At 33.1% G+C, this 17,519-nt stretch overlaps 2 non-coding genes across 2 annotated transcripts; both read right to left on the bottom strand.

Moving 5' to 3' along the window:
- Positions 1-13,122: 13,122 nt before the first annotated feature.
- On the bottom strand, positions 13,123-13,316 carry LOC134840778 (small nucleolar RNA U3). The gene has a single exon (XR_010162445.1). It is a non-coding gene; the product is annotated as a small nucleolar RNA U3 (small nucleolar RNA).
- A 2,460-nt stretch (positions 13,317-15,776) lies between these two features.
- Positions 15,777-15,970, bottom strand: LOC134840777 (small nucleolar RNA U3). Its single transcript, XR_010162444.1, has one exon. It is a non-coding gene; the product is annotated as a small nucleolar RNA U3 (small nucleolar RNA).
- Between the last annotated feature and the right edge of the window lie 1,549 nt (positions 15,971-17,519).

The raw sequence follows: 17,519 nt of genomic DNA, 5'->3' as shown, positions 1-17,519 counted from the left end.
TAAATTTCTTTCGTATTTAAATACGAAAGAAATTTATCCAGGAAAAGTCTTGAAGGGTTTTATCGAGAAAAGTCAGACTTGCAACTGATATGGCATGTTGAATTTCATAAATATCTTTTTAGCATCAATTCCGTTATCAAAAATGGCTGGAAAAACCGACCGCAATCAGTCGAGAGGAACAAAAAAACACCTCTAGCGTATATATTTCTCATTTAGGGTAGATAATTTTGAAAGCAACGTATATTTGTTTGTAAGCTATTGTTTTCTGATTGGCTCAAATTGGCAAAACAGAATGAAGCAGCCAAGGGCGAAGGGTGTTGACGTGGTCCGAAGTTTTTGGTTTAGAGAAAATTAAACGGTTTCGAGTAAAACGCCCTGTGAGTTCAATTTTTATGCGACGGATCGCTGAAATAAGAAAATGCGGAACTTTTTACATTAAGTGCCCCAAAGTCTTATCTAGGGAATATTTTGTCACAATCGAAAAAAATATATAGTTTTTTAAATGTTTGCAATAAATCTCTTTGAAATAATTTTGAAATCTTAAAAATTTTTTGATTGAGTTTCAAGCTGTTCTTCAGAATAATAAATCAGAATACTGAACACTTTTTTCGCCAAATCTCCTTTGGTTTCTGTTTTTGCTTGCACCACGTACCTGTTCATACTTGTAATAAAGCAAAATAAAAGAGCATAGAAAAACAGCAACAATAAAACCAGCAATTAGTTTTTGATAAGCCATTTTCCAAAGAAGAAAGCCAATGAAACGGGCCAGAAATGCGATCTGTATCAGTGAACAAAACTGTATTTCCAAAAGCTACAAGTTCAAGTTAAATTGTCAAGTTAGAAAATTTTCTTTGTGTTCCAACCATAAGCTGCCAGTAACCATATTTCGAATAATGAGCTACACAATCAGTTTCAACAATGAGCTACAAAAAATTATTGTTCTCGAAATTCAACGATAGAGTCACAGATTTTTTTGTAAAATTCTAAAGCTAATATGAAACAGCACTGCTCGACTGAAAAACTGGCGCACTTTTTTTTACTACATATTTTTCTTCAATTCGTCATCCCCCATGCGCTTATAAATATAAACTCCAAGAGAACGTATTTAGCGTCTCATGTCCTAATAAAAAGACCAATTGAATTGCCTCACATAAGTTTGGAACGCATAAACCCGCCGCTTACGCATGTCTTACGAATATTTCAAGCGTTAATCATTCCAAATGGGCCACATTCGTTTTTTTCAAACCTCTATCTCTTTACAGAATTTGAGCTCAGGTAATTTTATTTTGAGCACAGGACAACAATATCATTATAATGGCATTCAAAGAGTTTTTTTAAATCCTTTAGTTAAAAAGTTGAAAAAACTAAATTTGGTTGAAAAAAAATTACTCCAAGGATAAATATTTCGCACTTTCCTCAAAGATCAAAAAAATTATATGGGGTTGTTGTAGAAGGTTAGGCTGAACAAAAATACCAAACAATAAAGCTCATTTAGCAAGGCAAAACCCAACTGCCCCTTAATCCATAACGATTAGGTTTTTTGAAAACAGTATATTGAAAGTCAGGAAACTTTGAAAAATGAAAAATTTGAAGATCAAATTTGAGTCGTAGAAAATTAACACGATCAATTCGCTAGCCTCAGTTGAACTTAGGATATTTTGTTGGGCGGGATACTTCGCCAGACATAAAGAAATCCCTTTAAACTTTGCCATTATGAATTTTTTTTTACATTTGATGTCAGGAAATCGATATCTTCAATGAGATTTAAATTTTTTGCTTATAACAACTTTTTTGATCGGCAACAATTGACGGAATAGAAAAAAGCTACCACAAGCATCAATATTCCGTTCGTAAAGAAAGATCTGGTATTTGGTTTTATCCCAAAGGTTTCGCCAAGTCGACTAAACTCTTGTTTTGCATTGCAGCACATTCACAGCTATTTTTTCTTCAACTTTACAGCCATTTTAGTTTATAGGCATTACGAAAATGACAAAGCCTGCAATTGATTTTGAAAATTTTTTGTTTACCGAACTGCACATGAAAAATTTTAACAGTTGCTTTCAAATAGAAAACTAGTACTTAATAGCTATTTCAGCAGGGGGGTCAACAGGGGGCGGATCTAGATTTTTCGTGATGTGTGGGGCGGATTTTCAAAAATATTTGTCGACCTTTTTCAAATTGACTGAATTGATTTTGGGAGATCACTTGAGGCACTAAAAAGACCCTGTTTTGGCAAAACTTTCTGTGCCGCAGGCAAAATTTTGAAAAAAAGCGGCCAAAAAAGGCGTTTTAGTGGCGAAGCTGCCTTTAGAAAGATCTTATAAATAATAAAAATGTCTTGGTTCACAAGCTTTCGAGTTTGAGCAGTTGCTTTAAATAGTTTGTTTTATTTGGAAAAATTTGAACCTTTGCGTTTTTATAAAATTTGTTGGCTGCCGAACATCCAGTCTACGGGACTTCATTCCGATTTGTCAAATTAGGGTCTCCAAGCCAAAAGTTTTTACAGTAAGTTGTGAAATCTGGTTGATTCGAAAACATTTTTGAAGATTTTTCAAATTCATGACATTTAATTAGTTGTTATTTGCATTAAATAAAACTTAAGCCTCCAAATGATCGCTAGGAAAGTGGAAAGTAAAACACAATCAAAGTCAATTTTCTTGTTGCAAAGTTTTGCATTTCAAAAAACGGCAGATTTTATTAGCGGGTGCAAATTGTAAGTACTCCTTGTCATGAAAAACGCTCATGATAGACTAAACTTGCCTATTATTTTGAAAAAAAAAACGTTTTACAGATTAAAAAACAGTAATTTTTGGTGCTTGTAAAGTTTAAACTTTGACCCGAAACCTTTCGGCTTGACGTCCGGTCGGCTTGATGTCCTAGGCCCATATCTTTTATCAATTTAAATTTCAATTTCAACTGATAGTTTGAACAGTGTTGTTTAGTAGCAATAATGAAACAAACGCACAGCTTTTTTGGCTGCTTTAAATGCGTTTTAGTAGAAATTAAAAGATTATATGATGTTAATACAACCACATCAATCATGAAAACACCAAATCATAAATTTTAGCAGATTTTTTTTGTTGGTTTTTTTTCTTGATATCTTTAATACTAATCACAAATATGTACCAGAGGCTCCCACCTTTAAGCCCTAAACAACTCAACAACATGTAGTTTCACTCCCTACTTTTTTGTTACCTTAGCAATTTAAAAACACAATATTTTAAAACTATTTCATTAACTTAACACCGTTTCAGTCGAAAGTGAAACTAAAACTTACTTCAAAAGGGACTTCGGTAAACATCACAGAGAAAAGCCAGTAAAAAATTTGGAGAATTAAAATCAGACAACTTTGCGCTACTTAATTCGCATAAATTTGAATAGAAACGACCTGGTCAGTTACTTGGATTGTTAGAACGATTTGAAGTAAAAACCAGCCACCCTTAAACGAAATTGAAAAGCCGCAGTTAGTTAAACGTTCTTTGACTAAAATTGTCCTGATTTTCCAAAATTTTTCAGTCGTTAAAAGTTAAAAAGAAAACTCCACTAATGCCAAAAAACTAAAAACCATTCATATTGAAAATCTTTCTTGAGCTTAAACTTAGAGCACGATCGCTGTGTTCATTTTTTTCCTGGGATTGAGTTGCTGGTGCGGAAGTCAAGCTCTTGCGTTTAGTACGTTTTCCGAGAGCCTGCAAAAAAAACTGAACAGAATTCAAGTTAGGTTAAAAATTGAATTGCTCAAACTCTAACAAAATTTTTTCAAATCAGCGCAGCAATTTAGTTTTAACTCCATTAAAACTTTCCAAAGTTAATGGTAAGTTTTTGTGAGTTTGTTGCGAAGGAGCTTTATATGCAAGCTGGTACAATACCACATACGCTAACTTGAACTGAAAATAGCTGATAAAACACTTTGGGAGTAAAAAAACGGTTCCATCGGCTAGCAAAACACAAATTTTCAACACGCTTAGCATTTTCGGGTCATCGCACGAAATGACTTACTCGTGATCAATTGATCCACTGCTATACCGGATGAAAATTTCAACTCTCAGGAATTTCAAAAATTCGCAACTAGAACAGGCGGCATGATTAAGCGTGCGCGCAGCCATTTGAATTAGGATGTCTTTAAATGGGAGGGCAAATTGAGCAGCCAAATTATTGGGTCCTATTTAAACCGCACTTGCAATTGCGAAAGTGGGTTCATATCGCTTCTTTTTTTAAATTCTTGATCACGTTTCGGACATCTGCTTTTCATGCTGAACTGTTATAATTATGCAGTTAATTAAACGTTCTTTGACTAAAACTGTTGTGATTTTCCAAAAATTTTCAGTCGTTAAAAAATTAAAAAGAAAACTCCACTAATGCCAAAAAACTAAAAACTATTCATATTTAAAATCTTTCTTGAGCTTAAACTTAGAGCACGATCGCTGTGTTCAATTTTTTCTGAATTGTTGGAGCAAAAACGCAAAGCTAAAGGGTTTAAAAGCACCTTGTCCCTACCCAGAATTTCAAAAAAGGGGCAATTTTCCTGGGATTGAGTTGCTGGTGCGGAAGTCAAGCTCTTGCGTTTAGTACGTTTTCCGAGAAACTGCAAAAAAAACTGAGCAGAATTCAAGTTAGGATAAAAATTGAATTGGTCAAACTCTAACAAAGTTTTTTCAAATCAGCGCAGCAATTTGGTTTTAACTCAAGCAGTGGAATTATCACAAGCAGTTACTTTAATGAGTCTTATCGGTTTAGTGGAGCATCTAATTGAAAGTGAATTACAACCTTGTCGATAAGAGGTGTAAGTTTTTTGTAAAGCCTCCTTTTTTTGTAAAGCCTCCTTCAAAGTCTTGATCAATTCTTTATTTTCGGTATTGGCAGATGCTCGAAGTTCAGGTGTTTACTATTTTGAGAAAAATCAGTTTTCGGTAAATTTATTTTGCTTGAAAGTTAATTCTTGGTACGACGCTATCAGAATTGGCTTGTTTGTAGATGAAACTGTAAATTCAAAAGAAGACTGAATCATAATTTGTTCTTAATGTTTGCAATTGCATACAACGTGAGTAAACAATAAGGTGGTTGCAGAACAAGTGATTACAAAAATTACGTCAAATTGCTATGAATTATCACAAGCAGTTTCTTTAATTAGTCATATCGGTTTAGTGGAACATCTAATTGAAAGTGAATTACAACCTTGTCGATAAGAGGTGTAAGTTTTTTTGGAAAGCCTCCTTTTAACGCTTTTAACTGAGATAAACCAAGTTTCTCAGTGTGACGCGTGCATTAATTGCAGAATTAACTTTGTTGTGATAGGAGTTAAAACAAGGACTTCATGCAGCATCATTTTTGGCGTTAAGTCATAAAATCAGAATTGAATTATTGCGGATTTAGTGTTTTTTAGTGAAATGACTAGGTAAAGAAGTACGATGTTCAATTGCATGGTATTGAATTGTAGGACACCATACCATGGTGCCTTTGTTGATATACTTCTTAGTCATCTCAGATTATTAATTGCGTTCAATTTTTTTGAACAACAGATGATTTGCCGTTACAAAGCATATATGAAAGCAATAATCAGTGTATGGGGACAATTTTTTTTTAAAATTCAGATTCGCGAACATTGTTTTAAAATTTTTATGATATTGAGGTCAACAAAAAGAATTTTTGCCTTGTTTAGTTGTTCGCATTACCTATTCAAGTATCAGACGCAAACTTATCGGAGAAGCAGTAGCAAGCAAATTCAGGTTTTTGGTCTCGAAAGAAAATTAAGGACAATTTTTGACAGGGTTTTGTTAGATTTTACCCAACTTTTCACATCAACCGACTGCAAATGAACTGAACTACCCTCTCTGAAACTCTCAACTTTTGATTTGAAGCACTAATGAGCCTATTTTGGTTCTGAACATGGCAGTTTTTACCATATGTAATAAACAGTGTAAAATAAGAAATATTAGTGTTGTGAAAAGGGTCACAATTAACAATGCAAACAAACTGGTCGATTTCGAAATCACAACAGCCAACTTTCAACGAACAAAAAACCTTTTAAAATGAACGATTTGGAGTTTTTAAAAACTTTGTGCTTGCTTTGGTACACTAATGGACAGAACTAAACGCAAAATGTACAGATTTTTTAACTAAAATCCCTGTTTTCAGGGATGATTGTGAACAAATTTGACTGGGAATTGAACTAAATTCTTATTATAGACTAAAAGCAAATGTTCAGAACTGCCCTTTATGAATTTATCAATTGATATAGAATAATTACCAGTCTTTTTATTCCAGTTTTCAACATTTGCTTCATGTTTTTCATCGGTTTGAGCTGTTTCTCGAAAAAGGGGGGAAATGTTGTTCATGCAATGTGAAACATTCCAAGCGATAGTATTGAAATGTTCAGTGTGACAATTTTACAGAAGTCTGCTGTTTTCTTTTACTCCAACCGTTAAGAACAATTTAGCGCGGATGTTGAAATTGCCATTTTCAGACCCGGAAAAAACTAGTGCTTCGAAGCAAAAACTTTCAGAGAGGATAGTTCAGATCATTTGCAGTCGTTGATGTAATGATTTAGCTAAATTCTAACAAACTATTGCCCAAATTTGTTTTTGAATAAGGCTTTTTTGAGTATAAAAACGTAAGCTTGGGTATAATTTTGTCCACTTGTGAATACAATTTAGTTCCTATATCGCTAAATTATTTTTTTTCTATCGGAGTAGGCACTAACGTGATCTTATCGTTTAAATTTGACTAATGCTATTACCATTCAAAAACAAAGTATCCATCGCTCGTCTGTGACAAGTCAGATATTGCCATCCGCGTATTCCAGAATCCTTTTTGACTTTCAGTTTGTCATTTAAACTTCTGGATAAATTTTTTTTTCGCTGTATCTGCTGCGAAATCTAAGAGAAAATAAACCCGGGTTCAATTAAAACGTTGGGCCAAAAATTTTTCAAAAAAATGTTTTTATTTGCTAATTTTACTCGATGTTAACAAAACGCGTTTTGCTTAGAATTTTACTTGATATTTTATTTGATGATTTCGATATTATTTTATTTGGTTTAATAAAACGCAGTCCTCAAAAATCGAGCTCTCCGCGCGTCCAATGCAGCAGAGAGACGCTTCTTGTCATCGTCGCACTTTCGGCATCGGAAATGCAATCTTCACAGTGCGAATAAATTAGTCCAGAGCATGGCCAAATTGGCAATTTTCAAATCCCCAGAATTACAAAAAAAATCAACCGGAGGTAAAATAAAGTTTTGATCAATTGTCAATAAGGGTTCAGTATCTTTAATGGGGAAAAACATTTTTTGTTATAAACTACTCTACCGATTGTCGAAATTTGAACAAAAAAGAGATTTGCACTTTAACTTATTCTTATTTGCGTTTTAATTGACAAACATTTGATAACCAATTTTTCTCAAGTTTCAAAGAGAGTTTGCCACATTACTTGAAAAACATAACTGTTTATTTTTGCATTAGGTAAATTTCAAAGATAACGTCATACATGAAAGCTTCTTTGTTCATGCAGTGATTATTTGGTTGGAAAATGTTAAACCAATCTCGATTCGAACGACCGTTTTGAGATTGTTTTCTCGATAAAGCGGAAATTAAAGTCTGCGAGAAGAGTGTCACAGGAGTCGGCAGATTTCTTAGATGAAAATGACAAATACTGGTTTGCATGTCCCAAGTTGTAAAGCTTAATAAAAAAAGTTCAGCACACTACGAGGCCAAACTGTGCATTTTGTGAATTTTGAGCGGATTCCGCAACAGGTTAAAAACAGAAATGTTGCAGAATTCTCAATATTGCTTCTTTTCTTTGATCTTCTTTGCTATTTTTGATTCCGCGGACAAATAGCTAAATCACTCTATTGCCTAAAATTGTTCCAAAAACAGGCAGCTTAGCGGAATCAACAACAAAATTTGTTGAATCCGCAACCAAATTTGCGGAATCCGGAACAGGTTGTAGTTTCCACATACAAACCTTATTATATGTGTATAGTAATGTTACTCTGTCATGGAAGCCGCAACGAAACTGTAAATGGAATCTAAAAATTGTTAGCAGAACCCGCAAATTGTGAGCGGAATCCACAAATTGTTAGCGAAATCCGCACATTTAAGTGGAATCCGCATAAAGTTTCGGAATCCGTTTACCTTTACCGAATCCGTGTCTCTGGATTCCAATGACCTACAGACACCAAATTGTGAACCTATTGAGTGAACAGTTTGGCCTCGTAAAAAAACACGATCTTATTTTTTGGAAAAATTGCAGCTTTTGAATTTCCAAGATAAAATAAATGGTCTCAAAGCTATGCTGATTTGCAGACCAGTTTATGGTTGATACTTTTTGACAAAATTCAGTCATTTTGAGAAAACTTGAAATTCCAACACGTTTTGCGTAACCAATAATCTTTCGCTGTTCCATTTTGAAGCTTGCCTTCCTTTTGACAAAAGAAATGAGCTGAGATGAGGAACACTGGCATTTTCAGACCCGAATTACATTGACAAGTCATTAAAATTAAATATTGATACTTCCATAGATGGTAGCTCTGATCATTTGCTCTCGGTCAAGTAAAAATTTTACTGAATTTCGAAAAACATTGAAAACAGGCTTTTACAGAGTAAAATCTTGAATTTGCGCTTAATTTTGTCCATTTGTGTAAATAGACGTTTTTCAACGCCGGATCGAGTAACTTTAAATAGTCTATCTTTTTTCGGTGACGTAAAAAGTTAGTCAAGCTCATCGCCAAAGAACCAATTTGAAACCAATTGATCTTTCTTTTAATTGTTTTGCAAATGTTTCCACAACAAGAACAACTATAAATGAAATTATAATATACTGGCTACTTTATGCCTTCAAAACATGATTTCTCAAGATTTTACTTGACTAAATCTTTTCCAATAATTGCATCTAGCACTTGTCAAAAGGTTGATCCTTTATTATAAGTAGTCGCACATAAAAACGCAAAACATGAAGAAAATATTAGTTTTATCGTAAGATACTTGTCAAAACGGTATAAGTATTTAGAAGCTTGAATATACGGATCTTTTTTTCAGACACAATTTTTTTTTTCATTATGTTTTTTGCTAGAGTAGGCGATTAATAAAACTGTCTTATTAACTATGTCAGTACCAGCTGTTTGATTTAATGTCCTGATCTTTGAACAATTGCGAATGCTTATGCTTTGGGTGCTTTTCTCTCTTTTTTGTTCAAATTTCGACAGTTTATAACAAAAAATTGTCTTACTCCATTAAAGATAATGAACCTTTATTGACAATTGATCAAAACTATATTTTACCTCCGGTTGTTTTTTTTTTAATTCCGGGGATTTGAAAATTGCCAATTTGGCTATGCTCTGGACTAATTTATTCGCAAAGTGAAGATTTCATTTCCGATGCCGAAAGCGAAACGCTAGTTTTTTTACCTGACGACTTGTCCCGAACAACAACATCGTTCCAAAATGAGTCAAGGCAAACTAGTTGGTCATATTAATTTTGTTCCACTCAATTTTTTGCGCTTGAAGTGTGATATTGTCCAAAAGTTATGGGTTTCATAATTTTCACTAGCAGCCACCAATTAAGGGGCAGTCGGTAAACAAGATAGTGGATGTTATCTTGATCCAGCCTTCCGTGCTCTTCTGTAATTCTTTTTTTAAGTCCGTCGTTTTTCGTTTGATCGAAATACAGTGCTGATTTAAATTAACCGGACAAAACGCGTTAAACTTGAAATTTTAAACGCATTTTTCTCAAATTGGGTTAAGTTTAGGTGAAAAATTATGAAAACAAAACTTGCATAAAATTTTAACAGTAATAATATAGCGCAATTTGTTTTGCAAAGTTCGGACCCAAAATTTTACCCCAAAAATGGGTCATTTTGGCTTTTCTTAGTTAATCAAAAATTACGCCGAAAATACCAAGTCGATCACAGACATGATTATATCAAAGTGAGCCCCTTACGTAGCTCAACAAACTTTATTAAAAGTAATTTCTCCAAAAAAATTGCAAATTGTTTAAAAAACATTTTTAAATAAAAAGTTGGTATTTTATATAGTAAAAACGACCTTTTTTGTCTATCAAACAAAATGAATTAACTTATACAATATTTTCGAGATTATACCCTTGTTAAAATTTGTTGGGCTGCGTAAGTGGCTCACTTTGATATAATCATGTCTGTGATCGACTGGGTATTTTCGGCGTAATTTTTGATAACTAAGAAAAGCCAAAATGACCCATTTTTAGGGTAAAACTTTGGGCCCGAATTTGCAAAACAAGTTGCAGCATAGTAATTCTGTTAAAATTTTAAGCAAGTTTTGTCTTCTTAAATTTTCACCTAAATTTAACTCAATTTGAGAAAAACGCATATTAAATTTCTATTTTAACCCGTTTTGTCCAGTTAATTTAAATCAGCACTGCTTATTAAACCGTAAGCCGAGTTTCTTATTTTATCATCTATAAGATACAGTGCTGATTTAAAGTAACCGGACAAAACGCGTTAAACTTGAAATTTAAAACGCTTTTTTCTCAATTTGGGTTAAGTTTAGGTGAAAATTTATGAAAACAAAACTTGCTTAAAATTTTAAAAGAATTATTATGGTGCAATTTGTTTTGCTAACTTCGCACCCAAAGTTTTATTTCAAAAATGTGTCATTTTGGCTTTTCTTAGTTAATAAAAAATAACGCCAAAAATACGCAGTCGATCACAGACATAATTATATCAAAGTGAGCCCCTTACGCAGCCCAACAAATTTTAACAAGGGTATAATCTCGAAAATATTGTATAAGTTAATTCATTTTGTTTGATAGACAAAAAAGGTCGTTTTTACTATATAAAATACCAACTTTTTATTTAAAAATGTTTTTTAAACAATTTGCAATTTTTTTGGAGAAATTACTTTTAATAAAGTTTGTTGAGCTACGTAAGGGGCTCACTTTGATGTAATTATAACTGTGATCAACTGGGTATTTTCGGCGTAATTTTTGATAACTAAGAAAAGCCAAAATGACCCATTTTGAGGGTAAAATTTTGGGCCCGAATTTCGCAAAACAAGTTGCAGCATAGTAATTCTGTTAAAATTTTAAGCAAGTTTTGTCTTCTTGAAATTTCACCGAAACTCAACCCAATTTGAGAAAAACGCATTTTAAATTTCAAGTTTAACCCGTTTTGTCCAGTTAATTTAAATCAGCACTGCTTATTATACCGTAAGCCGAGTTTCTTATTTTATCATCTATAATATACAGTGCTGATTTAAAGTAACCGGACACAACGCGTTAAACTTGAAATTTAAAACGCTTTTTTCTCAATTTGGGTTAAGTTTAGGTGAAAATTTATGAAAACAAAACTTGCTTAAAATTTTAAAAGAATTAATATGGTGCAATTTGTTTTGCTAACTTCGCACCCAATGTTTTATTTCAAAAATGGGTCATTTTGGCTTTTCTCAGTTAATAAAAAATTACGCCAAAAAAACGCAGTCGATCACAGACATAATTATATCAAAGTGAGCCCCTTACGCAGCCCAACAAACTTTAACAAGGGTATAATCTCGAAAATATTGTATAAGTTAATTCATTTTTGTTTGATAGACAAAAAAGGTCGTTTTTACTATATAAAAGTTTGTTGGGCTACGTAAGGAGCTCACTTTGATGCAATTATAACTGTGATCGACTGAGTATTTTCGGCGTAATTTTTGATAACTAAGAAAAGCCAAAACGACCCATTTTTGGGGTGAAATTTTGGGCCCGAATTTCGCAAAACAAATTACAGCATAGTAATTTTGTTAAAATTTTAAGCAAGTTTTGTCTTCTTAAATTTTCACCTAAACTCAATCCAATTTGAGAAAAAAGCATTTTAAATTTCAAGTTTAACGCGTTTTCTCCGGTTAATTTAAATCAGCGCTGTACTAAACTGATACGGAGATATGTTTCAAGCATTTCCAGCTTTTGGTGTTCTTAGCCTCAATTACATGCGTCGTAGTGCTTTGACCGTTTCACAAAAAATAGCAAAAGTTGAAGGTAAAAAGAAAACAAGTTTTTTTCCTTTTCAAACAGGAAAGAATTTATTATGAGGATAACTGTACTTGGAAGATTTTGCTTTACTTGTGCAATAATTGGTCATTCTTTTGTAGTTTCCAGGTTGAAGGTGCACGACTCAAGTCCAAACTGGCTTTTCTCGACTTTCGAATTATGAAAAATTATAATCAAAAATGTTTGAAAAAACAACAAATAGGCATAAATAAATTGCTTGAAAAACTACTACGCAAACAGATTAACTTGTATTCCTTAACCATTTTGCTTCTGGACTTTATATCTTATAAATACGGAAGATAGCATCCTCTTAAATACTAACCAAGCATGATCCATCTAACTTAATCATATATTAGAATTGTGACATGCCCCTTCAAGCTGAATTGTTTTTTCATTGGCTATAAGTTATTATCAACTATAACCTCGCAGACGAGTATTTCACTATCAGTTATTTAACAGTAAGGAAAATAAGAAAGATTGAGATCCAATAATGGACTTAGGTGTAGCACGAACCTATTCAGCGGCAAAAGATGTTGTGATGTACAGACGGTGTGGTGTATTGATCAGAAGTTAAACAATCAGAGAACAAATAAAATTTGTCTCAGCTGACAAAGTAGATATTCTGAGACTCAACAATGGAAAAATTGATTGGTAAAAATGAAAACTACTTAGATATGGAGAATTTTTTTGGGAATAAAAGATCCATAGCAAGCATAAAACACAAATAAAAAAAGTGACAAATGGAATGATTTGATTTCTTATTCAGGTATAAACTATTTGGAGGAAAGTGATTAAACCCATTTTTGAAATGAGACTTCTTGAAGGCGGATCTTGGATTTTTTTAAGGGGGGTGGAGCGAGTTTTCCAAAAATTGTCAAAATTTTGTCTAATTTTTCATAGTTCGATCAAATAATTTTCGTGCTCTCTCAAAACACTTAAGTTACACATAGAACTAAATTTGCCCATAGCTACATTTCATGATGAAGATTCTTGTTTTCATGGCATTTTTGGAAATGATTTTTCCCATGAAAATTAAATCTTGTTGATAAAACCAGCAGATAAATTCTCAATACACAACTCTGTGAAAAGAAATCGCAAAAGAAGCAGTATTATTTGGTAATTAGTTAAAGTCCTCAGAAACCGCACTTCCAATGTTCCCAGAAACCAATCAATCATCGACGGCAGAGAAAAAGTATATCTTCTTTCACTCTATTGCCGAAGAAAGACTCAACCTGTCATCATTGGACTGACATGAATTGTGAAGGTTACCTCCGCGAGGTCAAGATACGCACACCAGAAACGATCCGTGAAAGTACGATCTTGTTTACCAGCTTCGTGGATACATGAGTATGAAGGATTTTAGCTCAATGAAATTGTTTGAAAACATGCTTTATGAACATATTCGAAGATGTTTTGACTTAAATTCTGAAAAATAGTCAACTATCTGAAATCCTCGGTTTTTTTATGCTTGCGGTTCTGATGATTAGCTAGAGATATTTCGACAAGTATTTCAATAGGATGAGCTGAGCCCAGGGGAGGATCTAGGAACTTCTCGAGGGGACGGATTTTCAAAAAAAAATGAAAATTTTGTCGACCTTTGTTTAATCCCCGGTCATGTAAAAATTCCAGCCTTCCGTGCTCTTCTGTAATTCTTTCTTTAAGTCCGTCGTTTTTCGTTTAATCGAAATACAGTGCTGTCGAATGCTTATGATTTGGGTGCTTTTCTCTCTTTTTTGTTCAAATTTCGACAGTCGATAGAGTAGTTTATAACAAAAAATTGTTTTACTCCATTAAAGATAATGAACCTTTATTGACAATTGATCAAAACTATATTTTACCTCCGGTTTTTTTTAATTCGGGGGATTTGAAAATTGCCAATTTGGCTATGCTCTGGACTAATTTATTCGCAAAGTGAAGATTTCATTTTTTCTCAATTTGGGTTAAGTTTAGGTGAAAATTTATGAAAACAAAACTTGCTTAAAATTTTAAAAGAATTAATATGGTGCAATTTGTTTTGCTAACTTCGCACCCAATGTTTTATTTCAAAAATGGGTCATTTTGGCTTTTCTCAGTTAATAAAAAATTACGCCAAAAAAACGCAGTCGATCACAGACATAATTATATCAAAGTGAGCCCCTTACGCAGCCCAACAAACTTTAACAAGGGTATAATCTCGAAAATATTGTATAAGTTAATTCATTTTTGTTTGATAGACAAAAAAGGTCGTTTTTACTATATAAAAGTTTGTTGGGCTACGTAAGGAGCTCACTTTGATGCAATTATAACTGTGATCGACTGAGTATTTTCGGCGTAATTTTTGATAACTAAGAAAAGCCAAAACGACCCATTTTTGGGGTGAAATTTTGGGCCCGAATTTCGCAAAACAAATTACAGCATAGTAATTTTGTTAAAATTTTAAGCAAGTTTTGTCTTCTTAAATTTTCACCTAAACTCAATCCAATTTGAGAAAAAAGCATTTTAAATTTCAAGTTTAACGCGTTTTCTCCGGTTAATTTAAATCAGCGCTGTACTAAACTGATACGGAGATATGTTTCAAGCATTTCCAGCTTTTGGTGTTCTTAGCCTCAATTACATGCGTCGTAGTGCTTTGACCGTTTCACAAAAAATAGCAAAAGTTGAAGGTAAAAAGAAAACAAGTTTTTTTCCTTTTCAAACAGGAAAGAATTTATTATGAGGATAACTGTACTTGGAAGATTTTGCTTTACTTGTGCAATAATTGGTCATTCTTTTGTAGTTTCCAGGTTGAAGGTGCACGACTCAAGTCCAAACTGGCTTTTCTCGACTTTCGAATTATGAAAAATTATAATCAAAAATGTTTGAAAAAACAACAAATAGGCATAAATAAATTGCTTGAAAAACTACTACGCAAACAGATTAACTTGTATTCCTTAACCATTTTGCTTCTGGACTTTATATCTTATAAATACGGAAGATAGCATCCTCTTAAATACTAACCAAGCATGATCCATCTAACTTAATCATATATTAGAATTGTGACATGCCCCTTCAAGCTGAATTGTTTTTTCATTGGCTATAAGTTATTATCAACTATAACCTCGCAGACGAGTATTTCACTATCAGTTATTTAACAGTAAGGAAAATAAGAAAGATTGAGATCCAATAATGGACTTAGGTGTAGCACGAACCTATTCAGCGGCAAAAGATGTTGTGATGTACAGACGGTGTGGTGTATTGATCAGAAGTTAAACAATCAGAGAACAAATAAAATTTGTCTCAGCTGACAAAGTAGATATTCTGAGACTCAACAATGGAAAAATTGATTGGTAAAAATGAAAACTACTTAGATATGGAGAATTTTTTTGGGAATAAAAGATCCATAGCAAGCATAAAACACAAATAAAAAAAGTGACAAATGGAATGATTTGATTTCTTATTCAGGTATAAACTATTTGGAGGAAAGTGATTAAACCCATTTTTGAAATGAGACTTCTTGAAGGCGGATCTTGGATTTTTTTAAGGGGGGTGGAGCGAGTTTTCCAAAAATTGTCAAAATTTTGTCTAATTTTTCATAGTTCGATCAAATAATTTTCGTGCTCTCTCAAAACACTTAAGTTACACATAGAACTAAATTTGCCCATAGCTACATTTCATGATGAAGATTCTTGTTTTCATGGCATTTTTGGAAATGATTTTTCCCATGAAAATTAAATCTTGTTGATAAAACCAGCAGATAAATTCTCAATACACAACTCTGTGAAAAGAAATCGCAAAAGAAGCACTATTATTTGGTAATTAGTTAAAGTCCTCAGAAACCGCACTTCCAATGTTCCCAGAAACCAATCAATCATCGACGGCAGAGAAAAAGTATATCTTCTTTCACTCTATTGCCGAAGAAAGACTCAACCTGTCATCATTGGACTGACATGAATTGTGAAGGTTACCTCCGCGAGGTCAAGATACGCACACCAGAAACGATCCGTGAAAGTACGATCTTGTTTACCAGCTTCGTGGATACATGAGTATGAAGGATTTTAGCTCAATGAAATTGTTTGAAAACATGCTTTATGAACATATTCGAAGATGTTTTGACTTAAATTCTGAAAAATAGTCAACTATCTGAAATCCTCGGTTTTTTTATGCTTGCGGTTCTGATGATTAGCTAGAGATATTTCGACAAGTATTTCAATAGGATGAGCTGAGCCCAGGGGAGGATCTAGGAACTTCTCGAGGGGACGGATTTTCAAAAAAAAATGAAAATTTTGTCGACCTTTGTTTAATCCCCGGTCATGTAAAAATTCCAGCCTTCCGTGCTCTTCTGTAATTCTTTCTTTAAGTCCGTCGTTTTTCGTTTAATCGAAATACAGTGCTGTCGAATGCTTATGATTTGGGTGCTTTTCTCTCTTTTTTGTTCAAATTTCGACAGTCGATAGAGTAGTTTATAACAAAAAATTGTTTTACTCCATTAAAGATAATGAACCTTTATTGACATTTGATCAAAACTATATTTTACCTCCGGTTTTTTTTAATTCGGGGGATTTGAAAATTGCCAATTTGGCTATGCTCTGGACTAATTTATTCGCAAAGTGAAGATTTCATTTCCGATGCCGAAAGCCAAACGCTAGTTTTGCTCTCGATCAAGCAAAAATTTAACTGAATTTCGAAAAACATTGAAAACAGGCTTTTACAGAGTAAAATCTTGAATTTGCGCTTAATTTTGTCCATTTGTGTAAATAGACGTTTTTCAACGCCGAAACGAGTAACTTTAAATAGTCTATCTTTTTTCGGTGGCGTAAAAAGTTAGTCAAGCTCATCGCCAAAGAACCAATTTGAAACCAATTGATCTTTCTTTTAATTGTTTTGCAAATGTTTCCACAACAAGAACAACTATAAATGAAATTATAATATACTGGCTACTTTATGCCTTCAAGTAATGATTTTTCAAGATTTTACTTGACTAAATCTTTTCCAATAATTGCATCTAGCACTTGTCAAAAGGTTGATCCTTTATTATAAGTAGTCGCACATAAAAAGGCAAAACATGAAGAAAATATTAGTTTTATCGTAAGATACTTGTCAAAACGGTATAAGTATTTAGAAGCTTGAATATACGGATCTTTTTTTCAGACACAATTTTTTTTTCATTATGTTTTTGCTAGAGTAGGCGATTAATAAAACTGTCTTATTAACTATGTCAGTACCAGCTGTTTGATTTAATGTCCTGATCTTTGAACAATTGCGAATGCTTATGCTTTGGGTGCTTTTCTCTCTTTTTTGTTCAAATTTCGACAGTCGATAGAGTAGTTTATAACAAAAAATTGTTTAACTCCATTCAAGATAATGAACCTTTATTGACAATTGATCAAAACTATATTTTACCTCCGGTTGTTTTTTTTAATTCCGGGGATTTGAAAATTGCCAATTTGGCTATGCTCTGGACTAATTTATTCGCAAAGTGAAGATTTCATTTCCGATGCCGAAAGCCAAACGCTAGTTTTGCTCTCGATCAAGCAAAAATTTAACTGAATTTCGAAAAACATTGAAAA

Source organism: Symsagittifera roscoffensis, chromosome 2 (genome assembly GCF_963678635.1).
Source record: "Symsagittifera roscoffensis chromosome 2, txSymRosc1.1, whole genome shotgun sequence".
Lineage (NCBI taxonomy): Eukaryota > Metazoa > Xenacoelomorpha > Acoela > Convolutidae > Symsagittifera > Symsagittifera roscoffensis.
The sequence above is the reverse complement of the archived record's forward strand: the minus strand, read 5'-3'. Positions and strand labels throughout refer to the sequence as shown.